General features: G+C 41.9%; 2 long non-coding RNA genes across 3 annotated transcripts; one reads left to right on the plus strand and one right to left on the minus strand.

Moving 5' to 3' along the window:
• Window positions 1-4,094: 4,094 nt before the first annotated feature.
• LOC144238270 (uncharacterized) lies at window positions 4,095-11,424 on the minus strand. 2 transcript variants are annotated; one of them, XR_013337051.1, is made up of 5 exons: window positions 11,157-11,424; window positions 9,779-9,846; window positions 7,413-7,661; window positions 6,924-7,140; window positions 4,095-4,357 (listed from the first exon to the last, which is right to left on the minus strand). It is a non-coding gene; the product is annotated as an uncharacterized LOC144238270 (long non-coding RNA). The 2 variants fall into 2 exon arrangements; XR_013337052.1 differs by lacking the exon at window positions 7,413-7,661 and having other exon boundaries at window positions 11,157-11,418.
• On the plus strand, window positions 4,356-9,917 carry LOC144238271 (uncharacterized). Its single transcript, XR_013337053.1, has 2 exons — window positions 4,356-5,505; window positions 9,014-9,917. It is a non-coding gene; the product is annotated as an uncharacterized LOC144238271 (long non-coding RNA).
• Window positions 11,425-13,939: the final 2,515 nt, after the last annotated feature.

Raw genomic sequence — 13,939 nt, forward strand, 5'->3', positions numbered from 1 at the left:
TTATGTTTAATAGTGGTCAAATTTTGCAATGTACTTCTGATGTTTTGAATAACTGTGTACTACAAATAATTGGAAATTATTACTACTCAGTCCAACTTTTGTGTGTGTATTTGGTGAATTATAGTCACAAAAACTTTATTTTAATTTTTATTTCTAATTTTTAATTGTAAAATTGTAAATTAAAAAAAATTCTAAGTTTTTAAATTTACATATATAGTTAGTGGATGAGATACATGAAAAGCTTATTGATTAAAAAAAACTTTGAAACGTAGAAATAAATCGGGTTTAAAATCTGTGGGTACCACAAACATTTGTACTTGGATGTCTATTGTAGCATTGTCCATAATAGCCAAAAAGCAGAAACAGCCCAAATGTCCACCAACGGATGAATAAACAAACTGTAGTATGTCCATATAATGGAATGTTACTGGATAATAAAAGGGAATGAGTACAGATACATGCTGCAACATGGATGAACCCTGAAACATTATGCTAAGTGAAGAAGGAAGCCAGTCACAAAAGACTACATACTGTATGATTCCATTTGTATGAAAGGCCCAGAATAAGCAAACCTACAGACAGAAAGTAGACGCGTGGTTGCTTAGGGCTGTGGTAGGGGACCAGGGAAGGGGGAGTGATTGCCAATCGGTGCAAGGTTTCTTTTTGGGGTGATGAAAATGTTTTAACACGGATTGTGGTGATGATTGCCCAGCCCTGTGGATATGCCAAGAACCATTACATTATACACTTTAAGTGGATGAATTGCACGATATGTGATTTATTTTTCAAGAAAGCTAGTTAAAAAAACTGTGGGGCAAACGGAATGGAAATAGGACTTAAAACAGAACAAAGAGTAGTGTGCAATTGCTGACTATTAAGGATCAGGCGCATGTACAAAACACCATAAACTAGATTCTTTGCAACCACTTGAACTTGGGTTAAAATGTGAATGTCACACTAGATACTGCATAGGAGTTTGTAGATTTTTATTTTAGGAGATTCACGAGCAAAATGTTTCAAGCCCAAGCGATGAAATCTCCTAAGGAAATGGTTAGATTAAGACCACAGCCCTGCAGGAGGAAAATTAGGCACTGTAGCATTCAAGGAAAATGCTAAGGCACGACTAAGAGGCAGAAGGAGACAGAGAGGACTGTTTCCGGGTGGAAGGAATGTCAGGGGTCGCCTGGACTGGGCCAGCCAAGGACTCCCAGCCATCCATCGGATCCAATTGGCAATTATGGAGTCATTGACCTTGGCACTCTCCTTTTTAATAGACGAACTGCAATCCAGCACAAAGGCTGGTGACTGGAAGCAGAGTTGAGAGAGGTTAGAGAAGAGAGCAAGAGGGAGGAAGTGAGGACACCGGCTGTGGACTGCGCTTAAGAAGTTAGAACACAGAGATAATGGGGCAGCAGTTTGCTAACTTTGGGGAGAAGTGGTGTAAAGGTAGTTGTTACTACTCTGCAATGCAATCAACTTGAACACATTTGTGGATGAAATGTGAGAGAGTGAAGACGGGGAAGACGGTCATTTCTGCCATGGGCAGAATGTTCTGCACATCAGCCAGCTTGCTTCAGAGTTGTGCCTCTCTCCTCCGGCGAGCTGGGTCTGTCCTCACTCGGGAGTTCTGCGGGACCTCCCGAGTCCTTGTTCAGGCAACAAGCCACTATCTTCACATACTCGGTTTCCTAAATGGCTTATCTCATTTTTAATGTTGCAGATGTTTCGGACTCTGTGCTCTGACCGGGTAAGGGTGGGGGTGGATAACAGGCTTGTTCCACATTCTTTTGAATTTGACTGATTTAGGGTAAGAGTGGCTTCTAAAAATTTCTTGGGTGGGCGTGAAAACAGAGGTTTTAAGGTCACAATTTTGAACTCACCTTAGTTCATGTGAACTCTGCTGGAAGTTAAGAAACCAATCCTCCTCAAACGCTGGAGGAAATGGGCCGCACAGAATGGGAGGCAGAGGAGATGCCTTTTCTTTCTATGGCCTGAGCCTGCACACACCAGCTGGGCCCCCGAGCGCATGGTTGAATATGCAGCACGAGACCGAAGAGGGTCATGTGAAAATTCGCAGGCAACAGGGTTTTCCCCCACAAGGTGCTTCATTGTTACTCCAGTTCACTGGAACCTACTTCATTATTTTTACACTCTTACGAAATGCTCTCAACAAGAACTGCAACAGTAAAGAGAAGAAAGGAAGTATTTAGAAATATTAAGAGAGAGGCGTGGTTGGGACCAAGCATCTTGCATTATCTTCTGCTGCAAGGGGGAGGAAAAGACTGAGCCAAGGGAATTTCTTACATTCTTCATGTATCTAGAGCCACACCACCCATGTGAAGGTCACATCAGACAGACACAGTGAGGTCATGGTGAGGTTGCTGACTTCCTCTAAATCGCCTCAATCTATGTATATTCCCTTTTCATGGCTTAATGTTAATGCTTGGAAAATGACAGAATGTGTTATAAGGTGGCCAAAGAACGATGTGGTTTCAGGTAGATGTATCTGAAGTCCCTTGGCACTCAGGGGGCAGTTTTCCAGGACATAGTTTGGTGGAAACAATGGCAGCAATGGTAACAATTATTCACAGGAGAAATTGTTTGTTTTTGAACTCGTACTTAATATCGTCATTGTTATCATTACGGTGTTTTGTCGCTGGCTCTTAAGCTTCCCTTGCCTCCTGTGTGGCTAAGAGCACTGAGAACACAAAGATAAATAGTACACAGCCTCTCTAAAAAAGCAGTTCTTATTCAGGTGTCCATGGATCCTTGACCTTGGATGGAATTCAGCAGCTTTGTGAACTTGTATGGAGAAAAAATTACATTTTCAGTGACCTCTAGCTGCAGTGCAGTATTTCCTTCAGAGAGAAACCGTGATGGAAAACCACAGTAGCATTAGCCGTACCTGCGACCGCCACCAGGAAACGCACGGATTTTCATATTACATATCCTATCACAGCTATGTGCAGCTCTCTTGAAATATTGCATATACGTATCGCTCCTTTGAAACCATGGTAGTTATTTGACCTACCACTGGATATTATCGTTTAATACATCCGTAAAAAGGCACGTTATTATTACATCAAATATATGCTTTGGTAGTTTGATAACCATATGTCATGATCAAGTTTACTGCATACCTTATTCTGAGAAGTCTTCACAAGACTGCCAGAGGTGACTGAGGCACAACACAGGGTTAGGAACCCCTTTAGATGTACAGTTTCATGGGGGAGCTTGAAGTGGTGAGTGGTGGCTAGAAACATACCCAGAAGCAATAGGAACCCAAGGAGGAGCCTGACTCAGCCTCAGGAGAGTCCTAAGCTGCATCCGGAATGAAGCATGAAGAGCAAGAGAAAGAAGCAGGAGGTCACTTGCAGGGAGGGAACGGAATGAGCACACGGGGCCTGAAACCACCAGACCTCCGTGGAAATGGCGAGTACTGAGTGTTAAATGCATGCTTGCTGTACCGAGTCTTGGTGGTTAAAGAATGAATCAGAGAGTCAGTTTAGTGGGTTGGTAAGCTCATTGTTTAGAATAATTTTTATGGGGACTTGGTGGACGGGGTTCCATTTCCTTGAAAATAATTCAGTGGCATACAGTTTTTAAAAAAATTTTGTTTGAGAGAGAGAGAGAGAGAGCTGGGCAGAGGGAGAGAGAGAGAGAGAGAGAGAGAGAGAATCTTAAGCAAGTTCTATGCTCACTGTAGAGCCTGATGTGGGGCTTGATTCCATGACCTGAGCCCAAACCAAGAGTCAGACACCCAACAGACTGAGCCACCCAGGTGCCAGTAGTATACAGTTTTTACAAACAGCTTTATTGATGTATACTTCACATACAATGAACGCAGATATGTGGTTCTGACGTGTGCATGCATTGTGAAAACATCACAGTCAAAATAAGGAATATCTCTATCACCCTTCCCCCAAATTTCCCTAGAGCCCCTCCTGCCCCACCACCCTTTCCCTCCCCCGGCAACTGCTCATCTGTCATGTAGAGTCATTTGCTTTTCCAGAATTTTATGTGAATAAAAGCATACACAATGTACTCTTTTTTGCATTGGCTTTAAGCATAACACTTTTGAGATTCATCCATGCTGTTACAAATCAATAGTTCATTACTTTTTATTGCGAGTCGTATTTATTACAGAAGTGTGTACGTTGGAAAGGGGGTGCGGAATCAACCGTTGTTTTCCTAATACAAAGTTTAAAGAGGGAGCGGGATCTCTAATGCTTATCAAATGGGAATATGGGTTAAAAATTGAGAAATGCTGGTCTGGAGTGTGGACAGAGCGCATTCCAGCCGAAGCTTTTTCCTACCGTCGATGTTAAACTTGAGCACATTTGGAAATATTTTAGACCTGAAAGAAAGCATCGGGACATCAAAACAAGCACCACAGCTGAGCGGGCCTTTGCAACCACAGACTTTCTGATGAAAAGATTTGTGGAGACTGCCTAATGAAGTGTTCAGAAAGCATTCTGTGTGTCATCTGTTTTCCTGACGACCTCCTCACTGGGTAGATAAGGGGCAAGAATTATTTTCCGTGTTGCACAAATAGGAAATGAGGTATAGTGAGTTTGAGAGAATTATTACTCAAAATAGAAGTGAGTCAGGGTCAGATTGAGGACTGAGGACTGCACACGACTTCGCCTTATCCTCTAATCCTAGACTTGCTGGCAGGCCAGGCCCTAGGTTTTAAGAAAATACAATGATTTCACTTTCACTTTTGTGCTTGTGTGGGTTGTGATAGAATCTTTACACTGGAGGAGTTAATGGGGGGAGGGTGTTTCTTCTTCTTCCTTTTAAAAATTTCCTCCTTTCCAACTTGGTTAATGCCAACGTCTGTGTTTACTCCATTCAGTTGAATTCAAACGCCTGTTTTGCACGAGGCCCTTTTCCAGGCCCGGGAGAGGCACCCAGCTGGGTAAACCCTGGAGGAGCCTTAGAACAAAAGGGCTAAAGGAGAATTGAATGGTCTTTCTTACTGTCTTTTGAGTCATGGGAAATTTGAGAATCTGGTGAAAGTTATGGGTCCTCTCCCTCAAGAAACAAAACAAAACAAAACCAAAAAAAAAACACATATGTGCACACACACACAATTTTGCAATAATTTTAGAGTGTTTGAAGCTTTTCCCTTCCACTCCCACTTGTCCGTAGAATGACCTGAGGGTATTTTTTGGCCTGAAATGAAACAGTAATGCCTTGAAGGAAGCACAAAGCCATAGTCACTGACTAGAAAGAGAGATTAGAGATAAGATCCAGGTGGGTCAGAGGGGCTGGCGGGGCTGGAGGGATAGGCATGTTTGGAAACAGGCCTGTCTAGTTAGAGGTCAGGCATTCATCTCCATGAGGCAGGATTCTAGCAGAGGGAAGGAGGGTGGGAAGTAGGAAAACTCAAACAATCCGACAGTTTGGCAGGAGGAAGATTATATGGTGAGGAATCATCGGAATCATTAGAAACCATAATAGAAAGATAGAGGTCTTATTGTGAGTGACATTGGAAGCAAAGTGAGANTGAATAGTACATACTCACTCTAATGAATTAAGGAAGTAACAAAAATCAGAAATTCTCAAATCATATTATCTGATCTCTATTAATAGTTGGTATATTTTGTTCTGGTTTATGAACATCCTCATTCCTCATCACCGGCTCAACTCGGACCGACCACCCTTGTTATAAGTCTTGTAAATTTACCACAGTTTTTATAACTCTTCTCTCTTTAGGTTTTTTTTTTTAAGATTTTTTAATGATTATTTTAGAGAGAGAAAGTGAGTGAGCGTGGGAGGGGCAGAGAGAGAGAGGAGGGGGTTAGATGATCTGAAGCAGGTTCTGTGTTGACAGCGGAGGGCCCAATGTGGAGCTCAACTCACAAACCATGAGATCATAACCTGAGCGGAAGTCGGACGCTTAAGGGACTGAGCCACCCAGGCGCCCCTCTTTGTTTTTTTTAAAGCACAACAAACATTTTATACAAATATTGTTCTTAATTTTTTAAGTTTTTTTTTTTTGAGAGAGAGAGAACACAAGAGTGAGAGTGGGGAACGGGAAGTGAGAGAGGAGACAGAGAGAGAATCCCAAGCAGGCATCACTCTGTTAGCACCAAGCCCAATGGGGGCTCAAACCCACAAACTATGAGATCATGACCTGAGCTGAAATCAAGAGTCAGATGCTTAACCAACTGAACCACCCAGGTGCCCCTGTTCTTAAAAACAAAACAAAAAAAACCAAAAAACAAAAAAAAATCAATCAAACAAACAAAACTATTATTACTTTAGGATAGATACACAGAGGAGGAATTATTGGTCAGTGTGTATGACCTTCTTTGGAACACAGTAAGCTTATATTAGTAAGCAGCTCTCTGAATGGTTATCTGCCTCTTCTCTTACTTTCTTCTGTTTATTTACTTATTTTCTTTCAGTATCCTTTGCTCCTTAGCTTGTTTCATAAATACTGGAGCTCCCCACATCCCCACCTGTCCTGGGCCCTTTCGTACTGAATACATTCTCTTCTTGATTCTCATTCACAATAAACATGTGTCGACTGCCTATCATGTACCAAGTATTGTGTTTAACATCATGACGTGTAATTTTCACCACATCCCTGTCACATGATGATTAATATCTTCATTTTCAGATGCAGACACCAGAAAGGAAGGTTACTTTCCCAGTGTCATGACCCCAAAAGCTCTTGGGGAACGTCTCTACGTCCAGCACCTTACGTCTGCACCTGCAGCTTCCAAGTCTCTACTGAGCAGCCCGTTCCTGGTGCCCTTTCCCAGCCAGGGTTCCCACGGGTGCCCTAGACTCAATATGTCAAAACTCAACTTCCAACTCTTACCTGCAAACTAGCTCCCTCATTGCATTAGTAAGTCCCTAACCCACCCTTAACAGTTATCTTTTCTTTTACCTATCCCTAATCACCCTACCTGGGTTTTATGCATCAGTTCCATGTCCATGTCGTCACCATATCCTCCCAGCCATGCGGACATCACGATTCCAAAACATGTAGCGCAGCTGACACCTGGGTCTCCCTGTCTCCACTTCCTTCTCACCATTCTTACTACTGGCAAGTTGAGCAAACACATTTCTAAAACGTATCATGGTATCTCCCCACCTTAAAAACCTTCAGTGGCTCTTCTTTACCTTCAAAATAAAATTCAAGGTTCTTAGCATGACGTCTCCGTGCGACGGTCGCCATCCCCCTCCCCTCTTGTCTGCTGCTTTCCCTTTACTGTGCTCTGGTTTCCAATCCCAGGGAACTACTTGAAGTTATAACAAATGGGATCCCTGCTCCCTCCTTTCCCCTTGACCCTGTAAACTCCCATCCCCCACTTCTCCTGGCTGACTCCTTTTATCTCTCAGATCTGACTTTGGAGGTAGGACCAGAAGGTCTTGCCTCCCTTCTCCTTCCTCACCCTCCTGGCTGCCTCCAGCATGCCTGACTCCTTCACAGAGATTGTCAGATTTTATTTTAATCCTCTGATTACTATTGTGTTTTTCCATTTCCTCGACGAAGACTTTTGAGAGCAGAGCCTGAGCTATTTGATCATCTTTGTATCCCCATAGACTCCATAGATGCTCAGTAAATGTTTGCTGAATCAGTTGTAGTGTTTCCCCCAAGCCTCAGGGCACTCAGTGGGCATCCGATAGCGGTGTTGGCTTACCTGTAGGGCAAAATAAAATTGAGACTTTGCAGATTTGACTTTATAGGAGCATACTGCAAAAGTCCCTGAATAAAGGGGCGCCCGGGTGGCTCAGTAGGTTAAATGATCAGCTTCGGCCCAGGTCATGATCTCATAGTTCATGAGTTCAAGCCCCACGGCAGGCTCTGTGCTGACAGCCCAGAACTTGCTTGGGATTCTTGCTTTCTCCCTCGCTCCTCACTCTCTGCTCCCTCCTCCACTTGTGTTTTGTCTCAAAATAAATAAATAAGCTTTAAAAAAAGTCCCTAAATAAGAATTCATTTGACTAGTGTCTTGAACTGTAAAACTATTGTTCAGTTTTAGTCAGAAAGCTGTTACTGGTAACCTCCTACACCCCCAATTTAGTGGCTTAACACAACCATGTGTTTAGTCCGTGATTCTGTGGTCAGGTGACTCTGGTCTGGGCAGGTCAGCTGATTTCTCCCGGGCTTGCTGCTTGTCTAGAGTCAGCCAATGAGTTAGATGGTGGCCAAATAACTAAGGAAGTCCTTGTGATAGGTCTCCCAACTGGCCAGAGAGCCTTGGGGTGTCTCCATGTTTCTTCTCCTCCAGCCGGCTAGCTCAGGCTCATCCACATGGTGGTGTCAGGGTCCCAGATACCTCAGGAGAGGAAACCCTCACTGGGGAATTAAAGGCACCACTTGCATCACATTTTTGTTCACGAGTCACAAGGACATAATAGACTCTACCTTTTGATGGGAAGTGCAATAGCACACTCCAAGAAGAGAATTTGTGGTCATTTTTCCAAACACCTCCCTGGTCACTGAATACATAATTTCCACAGTATCTGATAGATACTTAGCACTTAATAAAAATCTGGATTTGTGTGTGATTTATTGGCCACATACACACTTTGGATTGAAGTATGCCTAGGAAAAATTGAGTTCCAGTTTATCTTATTTTTGGATCCTCGATATTAGTGTTATACAGAATACAAGTATTGCAGAGCTATTAATAAAATGTTAACATCAATACCTCAAATGCATTTTTGGAAATGGGAGTTATTGAAGAATATTGAATTTAATGTAGAATTGAATTAATTAAGGATAATGGCCAAAAGCCTGATTGTATTGGACTAGTGCCTGGTATGGATCAAAAGCTACAGGAAAGTTTGGTTTGCATTTAAAAAATATCTTGCACACGACTCCATATCTTTATGCCTTGTGTCATTTCTATGCAGAATACCTACTTACTAGAATTATTTCATATTTCTAAAATTGTTCTCTGTTTTTGGTCGGGTTACAATTTTAGCTGCCTACCATGATTACAGGCATACCTCATTTTATTGTACTTTGCTTGGTTGTGTTTTGCAGGTAATTGTGTTTTTTACAGATCGAAGTTTCAAGACTTCAGTGGGGGAAGTAACAGCAGATGTGAATATTAGCACGAGAACTGGAATTAGCAGTGGAACTGGAAGATGGGACTGAATTGTTGTGGTCTCATGATAAAACTTGAATGGATGAGGCGTTGTTTGTTAAGAAGGAACAAAAAAGAAAGTAGTTTTGGGGATGGAATCTACTGGTGAAGATGCTGTAATGATTGCTGAAATGATCACAAAGGATTAGAATTGACATGGACTGCGTTAATAAAGCAGCAACAGGATTTGAGAAGATTGACTCCAATTTTGAAAGAAGTTAAACTGTGGGTGAAATGCAATCATTTCTACATCTCACAGATAAATCACCCATGAAGTCAATTGATGTGGCAGACTTTATGGTCAGTCAGTAGCCATCAGTACTGAGGCGACACCCTCCACCAGCAAAAAGATTATGATTCTCCCAAATCTCAGATGATGGTTAGCCTTTTTTACCAGTCTTTTTTAATTAAGATGATTGTTTTCGGCTTGATGTTATTGCACACTTAGTAGAGCACAATATAGTGTAAATAGAGCTTTTATATGTACCAGGAAACCAAAAAAAAAATATTTGAGTTACTTTATTTGCCTGTATTTTTCTGATAGGTGTGCTAGATTTGGGCCACAAAACAATGGCAGAAATAAGGAGCAAGGTGAATGGTGTTTCTCATTCTTGCATGCAAACATCCATCCATCCCACTAACACAGATGATGCACTACTTACACAGCAGTTGTTGCCATAGGAAGAAGAATCAAACAAAATTCCCTGCCTCCAGAAGTTCAAGGTTGATGCTGGGGAGAGACACACATAAATATAGTCTCAGAAACAAGTGCTAATAAAATTTTACATACTATGCAATGGAGCCTAAGTTTTTAACATTGCTTTTTGTTTGTTTGTTTGTTTTTTGAAACATTGGTTCTTTTTAAAAAAAATTTTTTTTAACATTTATTTTTGAGAGAGAGAAAGAGCATGAGCTGGGGAGGGGCAGAGAGAGAGAGGGAGACACAGAATCTGAAGCACACTCCAAGCTCTAAGCTGTCAACACAGAGCCCAATGCGGGGTTTGAACCCCGCAAGCTGTGAGATCATGACTTGAGCTGAAGTTGGACACTTAACCGACTGAGCCACCCAGATGCCCCTAAACATTGGTTCTTAATATAGGAATACAAAGCTAACAAGCAACTCCCGTATTTTTATCAAGGACATCCACCCAGGTATTTATTCATTAGGTCTTAGTGGAGCCAAAGTATTTGCATTTTGAAAATGCATAAGTGGTCTCGGGGTGGGGACTCATACTTAAGAACAAATGTTTTATAAAATGCTAGTGTACAGTTTAGGTATGACAGTGTGTTTTAATTAAGCTTGGAAGGGAAGGGTGGCCACATCTTTTACTTCTTAGAATAGACTTAGCATCATTACTAATTAGCCATCATCATTACAAGGTAATGCATACTCTAGAAAATGTATGAAATGTATAAATGTTAATGTATACAAATGTATAAAAAGAAGAAAATAAAAACTAGTGATAATCCTCCCACCCAGATGATCACTAATAACACTTTCATGAAAATTCTTTCACATTTTTCCTGAAAACATGCCACAAATGATCATAGCTTTTTGTACGGACTGCTTTTTTCATTTAATATATTGTGATCATATTTTCAAGTTATTAACTAGTCTTCTATGGTATGTTAAGCAGTTCAATAGTATCTGTTGTACTTACTTTATTTATTTTTTTTAATTTTTTTAAAGCTTTATTTTTGAGAGAGAGAAAGAGAGAGAGAGTGAGACACAGAATCTGAAGCAGGCTCCAGGCTCTGAGCTGTCAGCATAGAGCCCAATGCAGGGCTCGAACCCACAAACAGTGAGTTTATGACCTTAGCTGAAGCCAGATGCTTAACCAACTGAGCCACCCAGGTGCCCCTGTTGTACCTACTTTAAATTGCATTATTTCACTAATATCCCATTCTTGGTGCTGGGGATGCGCAGATGAGTAAGACATGGATATTGTCCATTAGGAGTTTTTGGTCTAGTAGAAGAGACATGTGTAAAAAATATAACACAACTTAGGGCTTGCTATAAAGAACACCTTATTTTGTTACCTTGACAAATCCAGATCTGCAGAATCCAGAATCTGCAGAATGTCCCTCGATTTGGCTTTGTTTCCTCCTGAGTAGATTTCAGGTCACGCATTTCTGTTGAAAATCTATGCAGGTGAGTTAGCATATCTCAGTACATCACTTCCTGTGAAGTCAGTGCAAGGCCCGATCACTTGGTGCAGAAGCATTTGACCTGGCTTGTTTACTGCAAAGGCACCTGTCCCCTAGACAGTTAGCAGGTAGTCTGTTGGCAGATACATAGAGTTTGTGTGAATATCCTTTCTTCCAGTGGCCTTTCAGCCCCTGGTTTTAGCCAGAGTCCATTGTTCCGGTGATTGCTGTAGACCAGCGGTTTTCTAGTAGATCATGATGTCTACGTTTGTTTGTTAGCAGGCTGTGATGTCATGTAGCCAAGTTCATTCAGGAATCATCTGAGCCTGCCAAATGTCACCTTACTTGGAAAAAGGGTCTTTGCTGATACAGTTGAGGATCTTGAGATGAGGAGATTATTCAGGTGGACCCTAACTTTAATGACAAGTGTCTTTGGCAGAGGGAGACTTCAGACAGGAGAAGACACAGAGAAGGGGGCAATGTGAGAGATGGGAGTGGGGTAGTCATTAGGCGAGAAATGCTGACGGCCGCCAGAGCTGAAAGAGGCAAAGGTTGGATTCTCCCTGAAGCCTCTGTAGAAAGTACTGCTTGCTGACACCTTGACTTTGAACTTCCGGCCTCCAGAACTACATTTCTGTTTTTTAGGCCACTTGATTTGCAGCATTGTGTTATTACCGTTACAGGAAACTAATACAAAGATAGAAAGTGTTGTCTTTGCCTCCCTGAAATGGTCTAATTTCTTTATCCTGTCCATTTCCTCTATGCCGAATATCCAACCTGAAATGATCTTGTTTATTATCTGGATCTCCTGCTTAGAACATGTGATTCCTAAGGGCAGGGAGTTTGCTTGTTTCCCTTCCATGCTGTATTCTCAGCAGCACTTAGCATAGTCTCTGGCAGAAGGTAGATACTCAAGAAATATTTTGTTGTCTCCCTACTTCCTCATCTACTTGTCTCTTACATTTCCTAAAGCCAGGGTTGTCAAAGTAGTGCAAAGATCAAATCCAGCTGTCACCCGTTTTCATAGGATTTATGAACTAAGAATGATGTTTCTGTTTAAAATTTTTTTTTAAGTTTTTATTTCTGAGAGAGAGAGAGCGTGAGCAGGGGAGGATCAGAGAGAGATGGAGACACAGAGTCTGAAACAGGCTCCAGACTCTGAGCTAGATGTCAGCACAGAGCCGGACATGGGGCTCGAACCCACGAACTGTGAGATCATGACCTGAGCCAAAGTTGAGCGCTTAACTGACTGAGCCACCCAGGTGCCCCATGATGTTTCTGTTTTTAAGTGGTTGAAAAATACAGGGTGCCTGGGTGGCTCAGACTGAGTGTTCGACTCTTGATTTCAGCTCAGGTCATAATCTCATGGTTCATGAGTTCGAGTCCCGCATCAAGCTCTGTGGTGACACAGCAGATCCTGTTTGGGATTCTGTCTCTCTCTCTGACCCTCCCCGGCTTGCTCTCTATCTATCTCTCAAAATAAGTAAAAATAAAGACTTTAAGTGGTTGAAAATTAAAAGAAGGATAATTTGTGATGTGCAGATTATACACACTTCAGATATCTGTGTATGAATATTAAGATTTTTGGAACATGACCACATCCATTTATTTACATCTAATCTATGGCTGCTTTCAAACTGTACTACAGAGTTGAGGAGTTGCAATAGAGTTTATGTAAACTGAAAAGCCTAACGTATTTACTCTCTGGCTCTTCACAGGAAGACTTTGCCCAACCCTGTCCCAAAGGATGAACAGGAATTGTTTGAATACTAACAGTCTCTCTGCTTCTTTACCTCAGTTATTAATGTGCATGTTTAACTCTTTTACATTCAAACATCTATTTATTCAACAAATATTGACTGAGCATCCATTTCTTCTTCTACCAGGTAAGTCAAAGCACAAGCTTGGACTGTCCATCGCAGTTGCAGGAGGTATGTTCAGAGCACTGGGGGTGTGTGGCCCCAGTCATGGAGACTGAATTTGTGTTAATCCGTTGGCTCTGTACCTTTCTATCAAGGTGGCATATGGTGGCCATCAAACAGGAAGAAACCCCATGCATCTCATGGAGCTTAACTCCAGCCTCTGACAGAATCAGTATTGAAGGCAGTAGGTATTGAAGTGTAGGCAGGCTCTCGTAAATGGATATCTGTTCCTTAGATGTGTATTTTCTAATCCTTTTCAGTTTGGGTCTCGCCTGTTACTTTGCTAGGCTTAGAAGCTCTGATCTCTGCCATTTGCCTATCTGTCTTCTTCACCTCAGTGTAACTACATCTAAAATATTTGCAAGTGCCCTTTTAAATTTTTTATTAAAAATTTTTAAATGTTTATTTAATTTTGAGAGAGAGAGACAAAGCAGGAGTTGGGGAGGGGCAGAGAGAGAGGGAGACACAGAATCTGAAGCCGACTCCAGGCTCTGGGCTGTCAGCACAGAGCTGGATGCAGGGCTCAAACCCACAAACTGTGAGGTCAATGACCTGAGCCAAAGTTAGACGCTTAACCAGCTGAGTCACCCAGGCGCCCCACTGCAGGTGCCCTTTTTCCTTTTCCACCATTTCCTCTCCTCTGTCCCAGATGTTACAACTGCATAGCTAAGAAGGAGGGTCAGAGGAAGGAGGAATAATGGCAGTCAATGTTTATTAAGTACACAGAACAGCATTCTTAGTGTTTTCGTATGC

This window comes from Crocuta crocuta, unplaced genomic scaffold (genome assembly GCF_008692635.1).
Source record: "Crocuta crocuta isolate KB4526 unplaced genomic scaffold, BGI_CrCroc_1.0 scaffold318, whole genome shotgun sequence".
NCBI lineage: Eukaryota > Metazoa > Chordata > Mammalia > Carnivora > Hyaenidae > Crocuta > Crocuta crocuta.